Source organism: Trachemys scripta, chromosome 1 (assembly GCF_013100865.1).
Source record: "Trachemys scripta elegans isolate TJP31775 chromosome 1, CAS_Tse_1.0, whole genome shotgun sequence".
Classification (NCBI taxonomy): Eukaryota; Metazoa; Chordata; order Testudines; family Emydidae; genus Trachemys; species Trachemys scripta.
In genome coordinates, this window is record NC_048298.1 from 50,037,854 (window position 1) to 50,051,973 (window position 14,120).

Below are 14,120 nucleotides of genomic sequence, written 5' to 3' on the forward strand. Positions count from 1 at the left end.
CCTCTGAGGATAGGACAAGAAGCAATGGATTTAAATTGCAACAAGGGAGGTTTAGGTTGGACATTAGGAAAAACTTCCTAACTGTCAGGATGGTTAAGCACTGGAATAGGGGGAGGTTGTGGAATCTCCATCATTGGGGATTTTTAAGAGCAGGTTAGACAATCACCTGTCAGGAATGGTCTAGATAATACTTAGTCCTGCTATGAGTGCAGGGGATTGGACTAGACGATCTTTTGAGGTCCCTTCCAGTCCTATGATTCTATACATAAACCCAATGGGAGACTTTCTATTGACTTTAGAAATCAAGCTTCACAATCTAATGTAAGATAATGAAACATCATTATCTCCATTATGTTGGTGGGGAAACTGAGGCACAGGGTCCTTAAGTAACTTGTCCCAGGTCACACAGCAAGAATCTGACACAGACAAGAACAGCTCCCGGTCTTCTGACTCCAAGGGTATATATTCACTGTAGAGATAGTGTAGATGATCAAAACCCAGGTCTGAGCATCCATATTAGCCTAGCTCAGGTGTGAGCATCACCATTGCAAAGCTCTACCTGCATTATTGTCTTCTATATTTCTGTACATGCCTGTGTGTGTCTGAGGACATATCCTATGGTACTTTCTGTTGAGATCCTCTGTGATTATTTTCCCAGTCAATTGTGTGTTCTTTGGGGAGAATTGTGTGAAGGCATGGGGCAGCTATGAGCAATTGAATGAATTAGCCAGCAATCTCACTGCAAAGTAGGCGGGTTCCTACTGAGTTAAACTGGAGTCCAGCTTCTAACCCACGTCCTAGCTGAGTAAACTAACTCAGCCTTAAAACACCTTCAAATCCAGGTAAAATGCTTCTGTTTGTGGACAGTGGGGTGGTTGGAGACTGAGCTAAACCCCAGATAAAAGCCTGGGTTAACTGCAGTGAAGACATACCCCCCAGCCATATTTTCAACATGACACTACTATTCCTCTAATGTGCCTACTTTCTAAAACCTAACCCAGTTGGACTGGGATCTGACCTCAGTATATTTTTATTTACCATAGATTTTAAATTTGTAAACTGCAAATGAGTAGATTAGGACAACTATAAAGACCAACATCTCACTAGTGATTGTCCAAGTAAACAATGCTGTGATGCAAGTTCATATGGGAACCTGTCTGAAATGTGCTTTCTTGTCCTACTTCCTGTTCCTTCTTTCAACTGCATCCATCTGTGGATTAGAAAACACAATAAAGATTTTTAGAAAGAGATGATTCAAAATGATTGAATATGCCAGACTTAATTATTTGGATTTTCATTTCAAAGGAAAGTCGCCAACTCTTTGGGCCATATGATGGAGAGAAGACTTAACTGTTAATCCTCTCTGGCCAGATTCGTGTTGATTTAGTACCTTACTCAACAAGTGAGGAGTTACACAGCATGAATAAAGGTGACAGAATCTGGCCATATATAATTTGCTTAGTAAATTGACTTAAAATATTTACTCCTGTAAATAATGAGGGTGAATTACCCATACAGAGTAACCAGAGGAAGAAAGGGGGAACAGGAAAGACATCAAGTAATGATAAAATCTGAAACCTGATAGAGACAGAGGAGCAATTCATGCTCTCTGGTAAAGAAAATATTCTAGCCCAGAGGTTTTCAGACTATGAGGATGACCTTCCTAGGGATGCTCTAACCTCTTCTAGGAAGGTTCAAGCAACCCCAGGGAAAACTGAGGGAAAGTACTACTGTTGTTCTTACTGCTTATGTCTTAGCAAAAGCACAACCCCATGTTTGCTAAAACAAAAGTGTAAATGATCTTGATTATGGTGTTGCCAAATATATCTTCTTTAATTGGAAGAACTGCAGAACCATTTAGAAGCTATATACTGGTGTAAAGATCACTTCATCAGCCCTGAAATGCAGCTGTTTGTACGGTAAAAGTGGCAATTGTTTAACAGCACACACCAGCACTACACAATAGTGAAGTGCATTGAGTTCAGATGGAATTGCAAAGGGAATGTATGCAGGCAGAATGTAATATCTCCAAATGGAATTTTGCCAGACATTTCAAGTGGATGGTGCCCCAAAGTGGATGAGGAGGGATTGGGGTCATCTGGTCCCCCATACTGTATAGCAAGGAATAATATGTTACATGAGTATAGCAGCAGATACAGTCTTTGTGCTCTTGGTGCTTCTTCTGGATTTGTGCTCATCCATGCTACTCTCAATTTAGGACTGTGCCTACAGAGCACAATTGAACCCTTAGGAAAAAGTGTGTCTCCTACACCTCTTTCTGCAGCTCCTAGAACTGAAGTTAGAAGGTGGTTCCAGAAATTAGTTCACTGTAACATCAGTCAGTGTCTCTGATATACTATAAAAGAAATTTTGAACAGAATGCGTAGCATAAATATACTGCCAGTGATTTCCCATTATGTTTATATTGGCCCTTGGATGAAGATGCAGAAGCAAAATTCTCTATCAGAAAAAGAATTTTGTGTATGAAGGGTGAGGTGACAATAGAGACTGTGGCATGTGTGCACAGCCTGAAATTATTGTAAAAGTCTGTGATAGATAAAGTGTACAGTACATTATGTATTATGACTGAAGCTAAATATGCCTGGAAGGTTACATATGCTTGTCCCTGTTTAGAAAATATTACATGAGAGATTCAAAGTGGGATTGAGGGTTGTCTATTAAGATTGACAAGTAATTGCAGGAGCTGCTGGAGGGAATCCCTTGATGGTAAGGTTCTGTGGCCTCATTGTCCATTAAAATTATCATGGCTAACTAAACTTGCAGTACAGAGAATAGAACAGATGTTTTCAAGTTAAGTCCAAAGCAGATTGAAGTTACAAAGGGCTCTCACAAAATCGGGTGATAAAATGGCAGATGAAATTCAATGTTTATAAATGCAAAGTAATGCACACTGGAAAACATGATCCCAGCTATATATACAAAATGATTGGATCTAAATTAGCTGTTACCACTCAAGAAGGAGATCTTGGAGTCATTATGGATAGTTCTCTGAAAACATCCACTCAATGTGCATTAGCAGTCAAAAATCTAACAGACTGTTAGGAACCATTAGGAAAGAGATAAATAATAAGACAAAAATATCATAGTGCCACTATATAAATCCATGGTATGGCTATACCTTGAATATTACATGCAGTTCTGCTTGCCCCATCTCAAAAATGATATATTAGAATTGGAAAAGGTACAGAAAAGGGCAACAAAAATGATTAAAGGTATGGAACAGCTTCCATATGAGGAGGGATTAGAAGGTTTGAGACTTTTTAGCTGGGAAAAGAGGTGACTAAAAAAAATATGATAGAGGTATATAAAATTATGAATTATGGAGAAAGTGAATAAGGAAGTGTTGTTTACTCCTTCACATAACACTAAAACTAGGGGGTCACCTAATGAAATTAATAGGCGGCAGGTTTAAAACAAACAAAAGGAAGTATTTCTTCACACAACGCACAGTCAACCTGTAGAACTCCTTGCCAGCTGGTGTTGTGAAGGCCAAAACTACAACGGTGTTCAAAAAAGTTAGATGAGGTCATGGAGGATAGGTCCCTCAATTGCTATTAGCCAACATGGTCAAGGATGCAAGCCCTTGCTCTGGGTCTCCCTAGCCTCTGACTGCAAGAAGCTGGAAGTGGATGACAGGGAATGGCTCACTTGATGATTGCCCTATTCTGTTCATTCCCTCTGAAGCACTTGTCATTGACCACTGTTGGAAGACAGGATACTGGGCTAGATGCACCATTGGTCTGACCCAGTATGGCCCTTATGTTCTTAAACACAGCAGCCTGAGAATGTAAATCAGGATTCTGTTAAATCACTGGATCTCCATTGGTGTAAAACCAGTGAAAGGTAGACCTTGTATCTGTAATGAAATAGTTTGACCAGCTCTACCTCCAAATTTGGAAGATACCTGTAACCTATGTATATCACACAGTTCTGTATCAGTTTTCTTTGCTTATCTATATTTCTCAGTACTCAGGATATAGTTTGATATGCTCTTTAATTTGATAAATCATTCTCCAGAATCTATACCAGTATATCCTCTTCTACAAGGCTCCTAAAGTGATCCTGTTTGAGTAGAAATAGAACTTTTCTATGGCTTCACACTGTGGTATTTTGACCATGCTGATGTTCCTAGCAAGATAGACTTGCACTTAATTTAGAAACTCATTGAACCTACATTTTGGGGATTATTTTCCTTTTCTGGGCATGGAGAGTATCTATAGCTCCATCACTACTATCTCAAATGCAGTTCTCAGTTTTGGTGATTGCAGCCCTATAAAGAATTATTTTTTACCAGATTTTATTTTCAGATAGGAGAAATGTTACCATGTTGTGGGTTTCTCAGTCTTAAGGCAGACACTGAGTCCATTTGATCTCAATGCCTTGTGCAAATCACTAGTAGTCATGTAGAGTGACCATCTTTGATGGACAAAAATAAGGAAAAAAACACATGAAAAATAAGGGATGACACTTTATTTTAAGGGACATTTAAAGGAAACACTATTTCCCATAGCATACCATGTATATTTTTTTCTTGCGTGTGCTTTTTTACTACCCTCAAGTATACATTGCAATCATCATAAGCTTCAATGTAATGTTTAAAATAGTACTTATACTAGAATGTATTAAAACTCATAATATCTTTGATTTTTTTAAAATCAATTCATAAAACTCCTTACATCTACAATTTGAAATTAACTTTAATTTCAAGCTCAGCCTTAACAAAATCAATATTTAGCAGGTTTCTGCAATCTGTCCAGGTATGTTTACACAAGAAAAATATTGTTTCCTCAGCTGCATTTGAGGTAAGAATGGACAGCATAAATTCCTCAAGTTTTAAGAAATTAGGAGAAGGAGCTGGCTATCATTTTTCAAAGCCCACTCCTTCTCCTGCACACAGTATTCACTGAGCCTTCTTTGGGATAAAACATACTAGTGCCCTTATGTGGCAAGCATGTACTGTTTATTTAGCCACATGCTAAACTTTCCAGAAGTTTTCTGATTTCTTCTTAGCATTTCCTTACCTATGTTACAAGTACAAAAACACAGGTCTGGAGTGGAGAAATTTTTGAATATGTAATATCATGTTTTAATAAAGTCTCAAACAAGAAGCCACATCCATGATTTTTATTTCAGGTGTGCAATTCAATGCAATCTTAGGACAATGCAAAAGGAAAATCATTTTTAAAGCTTTGTGGTTAGTTTTTGTTAAAAGATTGCTTTCTTCAGTCTGAATTCCACACTACATTGCTTAGTGCTGCTCTGCAAAGATTTGATTCAGCCTTCACTTACTTATGTGACTTACAATGAAATAAGGGAGTCTAGGGATATCCCTTAAAATAAGGGACAGGTGATCACCCTAAGAGACAAATCAATAAAATAAAAAGCAGTTCCTTGAAGTAAGGGATGGGTCGTTACCCTATGTCATGTTGTCAGAAATGTATATTTAATGGCAGTGGGTTAAAAGCAAAACAGTGAAATATGTGGTCCACTGTTAATATAGAATTAACAATGTTAATAGTTGTATAAATTGTGTTCCTTTTAAATGAATGAGATAAAAATGTTCCCAAATATAAACAAATTGGCTTAATGTAGGGAGAGTTGGTAATAATACAATACTTCCATTGATTAAAAATGGTCACGTAAGTTCTGTCCTTTCAACTTTTTTTCTGAGCAAGAATATTGATGCAAAGTCTTGCAACGTTCTTTCTGTAATGGTTTGTGTGATTTAAAATTATGATATATAGTGGTTGCCCTCAATATTTCTTCCATTCTGATAGGTTCTATTGGGAGAAAATTGCTGGAACCTCTTCTGTACATCACAGGGATGTTGTGAGGATAAATGCATTAATCTTTGTTGTGAGGCACTCTCACACTATGATTGTAGGAGCCATTTAAGGTAGAGTGGGTAACATTCCTGAAAATGGACAGAAGAAACTTAATATGTTTGACTGTGATACTTGATGATAAAAAAAATTTGCTATTAAGTGTTAGCAAGTTTGGAAGAAAAGAGGGAAGGAAGAATTTGACTGATCCTTCATGCTTGCTGACAAAATTTCCAGTTTGAGGAGCCATGACCAAACCATTTGGAAAGCTGCACAAACCACAGTAGTTCAGAGATGAATTCATTCACTCCTGATAAAAGGTTTAAGGTTTTACATGTATAGTATTTTCTAGGAAACAGCAAGAGCAGGTTTAAATTTGAAAAACTGAAAGAATTTATAAACAATGTAGCTTCTTGTAAAATCTATCTGAAGTGCTGTTGACATTACTGTGTTCACGTATATCCAGACATTCCAGATGGGTTGTATTCAGTATATTGATGCTTTATGCCCAGATTACTTAGTCCTGAGGTTTCACAGGCCTGTTTTAGTTAAGTGTTAATTACTTTATAAGTTCTCTGAAAGAGGTACCTCATGTTCTTTCTTGTTTATAAAGTATCACATGCAGCTATGTTGCAGGACAGATAAGTAACAATGAATAATAAACATTCCTCTGACATACAAAGATACTTATTTTGTGTTGTGAAAAAACAGCTTTTGTGTTGGAAAAGGTTATTAAACTGATCATACGGTTCAATTAATTCATTGCCCAGGGGACTCCAAGGAAAAAATGTCACAGCCAGTGTTTAATTGGTGATGAAAGAGGTGCCAGGGCTCAAGCAATGATATAATTTTAAATTTTAAACTTGTTATGACTTTGAATGTGTGGCAGTTATTGTAATTAACAACACATTCAGTAATAACAAGTTTATTTGAAAGAGTAGCTTACTGTACATATTTGTATTTAGATGTTTAAAACCAAATATTTTACCAGAGATATAACCAAGGTGAGGTGAGCGGGGCAGCCACCCAGGGTGCAAAGCCGGTGGGGAGAGGACGAGCAGAAAAATGGGGTGGACAGGGGGAAAAAAAAGGTAGGAGTAGAGCCCTGCAGTGGGACTGGGATCTCAGGGGTCCCGTTACCATACCATGCCATCCTTACTTCTGTGCTGCTGCTGCTGGCAGTGGCGCTGCCTTAAGTGCTGGGCTCCTGGCCAGCAGCCACCGCTCTCTGGCCATGCAGCTCTCCACCAGCGTTTGAAACGAGACAATCACTATGCTCTGGAATGAATTCGCACAGGAAAATGAAAAAAGACAAAAGCACCCTATATCCTGTGGGTGAACACTTTTCACAAAGAGATCACTCCAAATCTGACCTCTTAATCCTCATCTTCAAAGGAAACCTGCACAATACCTTCAAAAGACAAGTCTGGGAATTAGTCATAACTTTGTTAGGCACTGAACATTATGGACTTAATAAAGACACTGGTTTTATGGCTCATCACAACAATCTGTAACCTATTAACTCTCCTTTGTCCTACAGCTGTAGAGGTGTTAGCTGTCCACTTCACCTTGAATGATCTGTTGCGACATGTGCTAACTCCTTATGCTAAACAATATGTTCCACCTTGTATTTAGCTGTTACACTCTGAATATCTTTCCCAGTCTTGAAGAAGAGCTCTGTGTGTGCTTGAAAGCTTGTTTCTTTCACTAACCAAGTTTGGTCCAATAAAAGACATTACCTCACTCACCTTGTGTTGCTAACATTGTTTATAGTTATTTTTGTTCATTTGGCCTCAGGACTTTCAGTGCTTAAATTAATCTTTGTCAGAGATTTCAAAGAAATTTAATTTTCAGTGAGGGGATCATCTCATTCAGTCATGGACCAGTGCCAAAAATTCTCATTGTCCGATCAGGGGAACAGCAAGAGGTTTTAAACTCTGACATATTGTGACCCTTGAGGGCTACCAATGAGTGCTGTGTTCAATCATAAAACTAGGAATCTTATTTTATCGAGGTTCTTGTGGGATTAAACTTGTTCATATTGTGGACCACATTTTAGAAGCGTTCTCCTCCCCTCCCATTTATGGTCACATACCACTCTGTGACAACAGCATTTCCTTACATGGAAGTATTTAATGTATGTTTAGCTGCCTTTTAATGCAATTTAGCTTTTGGACTCCTAGAAGAGAACCTCTCTACAGATCACTAACATATACTCTCTACAACTGTTTGATAACCACAGGTATATAGCATTTATTTCTGAGCTTAGCACATTGCAGGATTTTGAAATATAAAATTGCATTGCTCTAATTACTAACTTTCTTTCTTCCTTCATCCACTTCAGTTCCAATGTGATTTTAGTGAGCACCGTCTTGCAAACCACTAGTAGTAGAACTATGTATGAGAGCTGTAGCTTTATACCCTCTGGAAGCAGGAGATCCACCTTACACGTGTTATGAAGCAGGAGCTGGTTATCCTTGTGGGTATGTGAGATATCAGCTGCTGAAGTCCCATCAGATTGAAATGGGGGGAAGGGGAGAACCAAGATGTTATAAAATCATTGTGATTTTAAGGTTTAATATGTGATTTTATGTGATTTTAAGGTTTAATATTATGTGATTTTAAGGTTTAATATTCCTCAACCTACTGGGCTAGAATCCCTGCGGAGGCTACTACAAATATGCTAGGGCCAGTACTGCTGCTAGACTAGTAATTGGAATGGGAAAAAAAGACATTTTGCTATCAGCTGTCATGACAGATAATATAAATTGATGGAAGTGGCATGCCCAGTTATACTAATAGTGAAAATAGGTTTGTTCATTGCAATCAAAACAAAAAAAGGGATCCTTCAAATTCATATAAAGGTAAAAGTGATTTATCTAGTATTTCCTTAAGGAGACACTCCATTACATTTCTTAATAGTAGAGTAAATGATCCCTATAATCATTGCTTTCCACCCTTTGGAGTAGAGTATGCTAAGTGGTACTTCTGCCATATTGCACCTTTTTGAAATTTATTAAACACTTTAGTGTATGGATTCCAGACATGTTCTTTGTAGAATATAGCTTTTTGATTGGCATATAGCCAAGTCAAAAGGTTGAAGAGCTATGGGTTTCCACAATGTTGCTAGCACACTCAGGTTCCACTGTAGTTAAGCTAGTTGAAAATTTTGAAATAAGACTGAAAGCTCATCAAATACAATGCTAGCAGTTTAGAGCATTCAGTTTTGTGTTGTGTCAGGGAAGATTGATATATTTTGTTTTAATACGAAGGGTTAGTTATATAGCTTAAAACTTCAGATAACTGCATTTTTCTGAGATTGGGATTTGTATAATTTAGGTGCCAAAGTGATAGACTGCTGGTCTGCTCTATAGCAGATTTGAAACTAGTATCTAACATTGGTTTTTGGTCATGTACATGCTATATCTAATATAAGACAGGAAGCATAAGATAAAAACAAGGTGTATTACACTGAAAGAAGAGTGGAATCAGAAAAAGTAACTGTCTACAAAATTTCCTAAAACTGTTGCTTGGAAAGTTTGACCTGTATGGCTTGCATTTCTGTGATAGCTAACTTCAAATCTCACTGACAGGCATCTTTGTGGAACAGTTTTTACATGAGGAAGAACTGTTTTTCACAATTTGCTAGGTTGATGCAGTTCAGAATTTTGTTCCAAACTCTCAGGTTGATTTTATCTGCCTTTTGGATTTTAACTGACAAAAATGTAGTGTTCAGTGTAGCCTTTTTGGCGAACAAAACTGATTTTTCTTTTCTTGGCATGTGAAAATGCAGAGCATGCCTCTTGTTCTCACCAAAGAGATGATAGCGGCAGAGGCTATGAATGCAGCAGGATTTAGGGCTTTGGGAATTCAGTAGGAGGAGCATCAGTATGAGCAGGATGGATTTAGGCAGGTATATTAAGAGAAAGCTACCTGATTCCAAGCACTTCATGCCAGTGATGTATTGATGATTTTTGAAATGCAGCTGGTCTAGGTTCACCCACTGAAATGAAAATTTTAAAAGCTAATTCCTGGATAGGGGCAAATTGCAGGCTATTTGTGTCTATGGTGGTCCATAAAGCCCTCACAAACCGCTCTGGTAAGTCACTGACACAGTAGCTCACAATGAATGGAAAAGCGAGAGGAGGAGGAAAATAGATGCCATGGGAAGAAGATAAATTACTGGAAGTTTTGAACTCCAAATACAACCCTTTGGAATCTAGCTAGTCCCTGGTTGGGTGTCAACTGGATAATTTCAAGTCTGCTGGATGGCCACTTGTGTACATCATGGGGGAAGGTTCTGACCTATCTAATTTTCATGGAGGAGGGGGTGAAGTGTTCTGATAGTTGGCTGAGAGAACTGGGAGGCAGGCTGGGAGGTGGAAGAGAGCCTGCTGGAAGTAGAAAGGAGAGAATAACAGCTGATTGGAAGCCAGGGTTCCCACTTGTTGGGGATAGGAAGGAAGTGAGAAGAGTACTCAAACTGAAGGGGAGCATGAAAGTATACTTTAGTACTTTAAGATAGGTGTGTGTGATTCTCTTCCCCAAACTCTACAAATTTGTAACATTGATGCAATGTAAATATATTTTTAGTGCCAAAGAATAAAACTGTTCCTGCTTTCTTTCCCTGTATCTTTCAATTTCACATACCCTTTTTTTTTGTCTTCGTATATTGTATTAAGAACTTTGTTGCTTACATTCAGATCAGTTAAATGTGTCTTCTAAAGGGACTTTGCTCTTTACATCTAAGTAATGTGAAGCCTGGTCCTTTAGTTCCATTATACTCTAAGGCGTTTTGTGATGGCTAATACAGGGCAACCTGGTAACTTGTACAAAGGATTCTAGGACCTGAAGGTACGAGGACACTTTCAGCTGACCTGAAAACAATACAACCTCTTTGTTGAAGGAAATAATGCAGAGATAAGAAATCAGAGTACTGTTCTTTTAAAAAAATAAATGTAGCAGAGCTGTGCTTCTCTCACTGCCACTAACTTACCTTTCTATCCACTAATGATCTTTCAGTCCAGGCTTGCCCTTGACCCAATACCTCCTTTAGTTCATGTAGATTTCCAACTGTACTCGTCTTCGCTCTCATAGCACTGCTCTCATTCCTTTCACACACATCCATGTACTTACTCTGATACAGTCGTGTTTCCCAATACCCATTCAATTCCAAACCTAGATCTCCACATACAGCTTAAAGCCAGAATTTATATCCTTGTACAGGTGCCACTTTCAAACTGAAATGCACCAGAATTGCCATGCACATTTGGAATATAGGCACAAATGTCAACATCAGCTTCTAGATGGCGATCAATTATACTGTGAGGATCACTATGTTCATACTGCACAGTGACGGATAAAAGCTCCCAGTTGCTAAATACATATAGGCAGTGGTGAACTGTTACATGGTTTCATTGTTCTTTGCTGACTACTGTCCATTCTACTTGGATTATCTCAGTAGATCCGTAAAAGTTACTTAATCAAACAAGTGCAGAAAAATTAAATTATACTTAATTGGTGGAGTAATTATTGAGAAGATGTCTGTTTTCCCTAAATTCATTTATTGCTGTTGAGATTTTTTGCAAAAAAGTGTGTTCTATGATTGCCATTTTTCAGTTTTACATTGACTTTCAAAATATCCATTGTATTTAGAGATTGAGGCCAGAAGCTTAGTAGGATTCAAAAACAGAGTAGATATTTTAGATGGATAATGAGAACATCCACAATTACTGGTACATTAGAAAGGATAAAACAATTTTTAGGAGGAATAAAATCATCATGCTTCATGGTATAAGCTAATCACTGACCTATATAGGTTAGAAAGAATTTCCCCTTATTTACAGGATAGTGCCTAGTAGTCCATTGTGGGCTTTCTTCCACCTTCCTCTTAAACCACTGTCACAATACCTATGAGATGCAGAACTATCTGGTATAATAATAAGGTACATTAGCAGGAAGTACATTTAACAAAATAACTTTCAGTTAAAGAGGTACTATACCAATATAGTAAATAACTGAGGCAACCATTCTGCTGCAGTAATGTATTGCATTTGCATTAGTAACCTAGATGGAATTCTTATTTCTTAAGTGATAAAGAAATGCAGAATAGATTGCTTCATCTTTAAGCTGCCTCTTTAAAGAAATAAGAGAGATGAAAAAAAAATCACTTGATCATTTAATATATGCATTTATATTTGGGTATTCATGGCAATCCTTATTTCACTACACTGTTACAAGGTGCACCTACATAAAAGAAGACTTGCATCTTAAAAAATACAACATAACAGAAATTCTATTTGTTTGAAGGTTTTGAGAGTTTTGCCCTGGTACATTATACAGAAATTCATTTGATAGGATCACAAACTGAAAAGCTACTTGGGTTTCCTCAACAACAAAGTAGCAATGGAGCCATGTCATTTCAATTTCTCACTCTTTGGCTGACTGTGTGTGTGAAATCTCCACTCTTCAGCCCATTGCTGTGGGTTACTAGATATGAACAAAGTTTTAAAAGTCACAGAAATATCACATTTCACATAACAAAAAAGGAAAAAAATAGTGTCAATTGAAGTCTATCACCCAAACAGTTCCCATTCTCAAAGGCTCTGCAAATTCTTAGTGAACATTAACACCATCTGAATGACATGAGCATGTTGTTATGTATCAATTTATTAGGGTTTTGTTCTTCAAAACAATTGCTCTGAAGAACAGTGCATTATTCCTTCCAGCCTGACACACACATTGCATACCACACACATTTTGCCCACTGTTACAAGCTCTTCTCCTAGTTGCATCACCCCATGTCTATTGAGGGCTCACCTTCCTAATTCGCCTGAGAAATTTAACAATGTTTATAAATAATGTTTATAAAACAGCGGCACAGAACCACTTTGCTCACCTAGTTTTGAAAGTTTTGAAAACTCAAAAGAATTAAGAACGTACAATCAAGATGAAAGTTTCTGAAAATAATAGAAAAATCTATCCTGACACCCAGTGTTTCCCTTTCTTCTCTACTATTTGATAAACTGAGAAAACAATCAAGTTATGTTGTACAGATGATAAAGAGTAAAGAACCTGCAGCTGTTAAACTGAGATATTGAGTATTACGAGGTCTGCATATGTCAAATTATAATAAAGTATCTTGTCAGTTTGCAGAGAAGGTTGAGAATCTGATGGCAGTTTACAGTTTAGAAAGGGAAAATGAGAGGAAAAATAAAAATCTCAATACTTTAGCTTCTGCAAATTTCAACTTCTCTGGATTTTCCTGTGGAGATCAATGGAAGGAGGAGGCACACGTCAGGGTCCTAATGGGGCTCTGGGTGATCACTACTTCCCACCACCCAACACAAATGTAATGAGGTTTAGTAGTGTCCGCAAAAGAGAAACTAAACAACTATTTATTCCTCAAGAAAGGTTTTTAATGACTTACGACTATAAAGGCAACAAAGACAGAATAAGAAAAACAGAATTAAAGACCAGCACAGAGTGAGAATTAATACGAATGGCAAGTTATACTGGAGACAAGCACAAGCACACGTAATGCTACCATTACTTATTGCCTAGCAACTTCACGTGTGCTGTAACCATCCCCAACCAACACAAATTCATATGCAATACTGATACATTAATTAACTATATTTTACTAATTTTAACCTACCTATCAACTTATTTAACAACTTATAAACTTTTACTGATTTTTATTATAAACTGAATGACAAATTATACTGAAGACAAGCACAGCGACATGCAAAGCTATTATTGTTTACAAACTACTAGCTTCACCTGTGCTGTGCACATTAATCACATTTCCCATCCCTATTGTCAAAGGCATGTAAGATCGCAGAAGACAAATTATCACATCTCATTTCCACAGCACATGTGTGGCCCCCAAAACCATTTATAGCAGATGATTCCTCTCCTGAAACTAGTTATGCTAGGACTCTATTGTGTATAGCAAAGAGCTAGTAAAAACAGCTCATCAGCTGAAAAGTTTTTGAACAAATCCTTCCACATCAGTGGCTGATATCTGAGCCCAAAGTTGAGTCATCAGTCTGAGTAGACATCAGCACTGGAGGTTAAATTTGTATGTAATTGCACTGAGTTTCGTTTAGCAACTGTTTTGTAGCATTTAAATGCTAATGCAACTATTATTCGCTAGTCTCCTATACTATGTGATGGTTTCTTCTTTGCTTAGTGCCATCTTGTGTTCTAGAAAATCTCTTGCCTCAGTGAGAAATAGCAGTCATGCAAAATTAACCATAGCATGATTCTATTTAG

At 37.5% G+C, this 14,120-nt stretch overlaps 1 protein-coding gene across 9 annotated transcripts in view; it reads left to right on the forward strand.

Moving 5' to 3' along the window:
- IMMP2L (inner mitochondrial membrane peptidase subunit 2) overlaps positions 1–14,120 on the forward strand; it is an 854,519-nt gene that overhangs the window by 718,065 nt on the left and 122,334 nt on the right. The gene's annotated exons all lie outside the window — the stretch shown is intronic.